Source organism: Odontomachus brunneus, unplaced genomic scaffold (assembly GCF_010583005.1).
Source record: "Odontomachus brunneus isolate Ranch 3 - 2012 unplaced genomic scaffold, Obru_v1 Obru_scaffold_107, whole genome shotgun sequence".
In the NCBI taxonomy this organism is placed as follows: Eukaryota; Metazoa; Arthropoda; class Insecta; order Hymenoptera; family Formicidae; genus Odontomachus; species Odontomachus brunneus.
The window spans coordinates 991,123-993,869 of NW_022639557.1; positions in this window are offsets into that span (position 1 = coordinate 991,123).

The window sequence follows — 2,747 nt, forward strand, 5'->3', positions numbered from 1 at the left end:
CCCCCCCCCCCCATATTCCAGCTCCCTTACACCGGAAGTATTGCTCTAGCTTAAGAAAATTACACTTACAGTATAAGGAGGCTAGAGTATAAGGGCGGGGAAGTATGAGGAAAATAAATTATTTTTATTTCTTACTCCAACATTCGCCAAGTTTATTCCACATATTGTAGATGAGTCTCAAGGACCATATACAATGGGAGTAAAGTATATGTATTTATTACTTCAGCTACACAGCCAAAAAGGAACTTAGTTTATAAAAAAATCTGCTTATCCACATTCACCCTTCCATATCTATATCGCTTTTAAGTAATTATTATAACTAATATTCTTGTTCTACTATTACATAAACTTTATCGAAATTCCATCCTACCATAACATAAAATACCTTCTTATTCCCTAATTTATTCCAATTTCACATACATTGTATTCTCCTTTCTGTCTTAATTTATTTCATCTATCATTTATTTCTATTTTAATTTACCATTATACATTTCCTAATCCTTTCCTTCTATAATGGCGATAAAAGGCTATAATAATATGGCTAAGATTGGTGAATGTCTTGGATAATATGGCTGTAAGCTTAATGAATATGTTGGAGTAAAAAATAAAAATAATTAATTTTTTTACCTATATATACTCTGACTCTCTTACACCAGAAGTATTTCTTTTACTTAAGAAAAATTCAGCTGTAAGGGGTTAGAGTATATATATGTAAAAAAATAAATTATTTTTATTTCTTACTCCAACACATTCACCAAGCTCACTCCACGTATTGTAGATGACTTTAAGGTTTCAATGACGTTGGGAAAAATGGGCATAATTGAGTTACACGCTTGAAATATCTTTATCTGTGTAAAGATTGTCGGAATAATCTGAAATTAACACAACTGGATCTTTTTACAGCGATGCTGCCAGCTGTCTATTGAACGAGTAACCTGAAAGAGCTCGACAATACATGCTAGCGTACGTTTTTCGCCGTACACGTAATTCCAAGTAAGCCAAACTCTTCTCATTACTTTAACGACATAATCTGTTTAACGAGCGTCTCTGTAAAATCTATAATTACGACTCGCGAAGTACCATTGAATGCATTACGAATCGATCGAATCTCGCTGTCGTCTCGCTTTAACAAAGCTCATGCAACACTGATGATCGATTTTGAAAGGACGCAAAAACCGAGGAAAATCGCTGCTTCGTTTATGTCCATCTTTATCCTATTACGTTCCTACGTCACGGCATTGATAGTTTGCCCCCTTCTACAAGGCGCGTCTTTCCATCTTTATTCTCCTCTCACCTCTTGCAGCATCGTTGTCGTCGTGGTCGTCGTCGTCATCGTCGTCATCGTTGTTGTTGCCTCGGACGCACCCGAGCTCGCACCTGCTCGTCATCTTTTCACGGCGTTTCTCGTGCCGGGTCACGCTGATTTTGCGATCGAGTTCACCACGAGAGCCACACTCGATTGCGCTCTGACAGGGAGGGAATTGCAATCGCCTGAGTGCGCCGTGCGAAGTTTCCGGGGCGAAGAGGAGGACGAGATGGCAGAAGGTGGGGGAGGAAGGAGGTGGCGGGGACGGCGATGGTCGTTGTAGTCGCTCGATTATTTATAGTCGCATGTTGCGAGAAGTTTCGCGGACGTACCGCCACGTAGTGATTACTTCCTCCCACTCGCCTCATCTCGCGCGATCGCGAATCTACGCGATAGACAAAAGCCGCGGCGGGGCGATTCGATCGTACGTAGCCGTCGATCGATATCAATTGTGGCCGGGTCGGGACGATTCTTTTCGGCCGCGGGCGCCGATCGCTCTTATCCTCGTTGCCGCAATTCGTCGCGGCTCATTATGCGCCGTACGCGCGCCGGCTTAGGCGCGACAGCCAAGTAGAAATGGAAGCGCCGACGACGACGACGACGATGATGACGACGCGTCGACGCGCTCGGCATCGTGAGATTACAACAGAGGTGGTTGCACTGTCGCGGTTTAAATGTCAGCTACGCGACGTCTATTACCCCATCCACAATGCGAGCATCGCTAATTTATCTGTCGTTACCGGCGTAGTGAGTGTCCAATGGTAGGTGTTGGTTAATCCCCGGCACACACCGTTGCCCCGTCACAAGCGCGGCGCAGAAAATGCGGTGACGCGCCGGCGTTTCGATATTCCACTTTCTAAACGTCGTTAAAAAAACGGGACGCCGCCGCGTAACGAAGCCACGGAATTTATTTGAACAGACTCTTTTCTTCTTTGACCGTGACGCAATGTCCAGTCGCGTTATGATAAATCGCCGGTTTGGGCTACGTTATCGAACGATGCCGCACCACGATGCGAGCCGTATTTAACGGATTAGCCACTCGGGAAAGGCTGTTTGCGTTTCGTACACAGGAATTTTGTGAAAGCGGCGGCTCAAGTACTGCGACTAAATCTGACACTACACTGAGAGAAAAAATATCTAAGAAATAAAAAATTTTGTTTTCGTGCGTACTACATAGGTATTACATGGAAGAAAGAAATTATTTATTGGATTAACCAAGTTTTCGGTGAAATATGAATGAATCAAAAATATAGGGAGCCAGAAATTCCGAAATTAAATAAGTCGAATTAACAGAATGTTCGAATTAACAAGATTTAACTTCAACTGGGATTTTCTGAAATTTGGTTAATCCAAACAAACATTTTTTTTCGTGTAATATATATATATGTATATATATATATATATATATATATATATATATATATATATATATATATATATA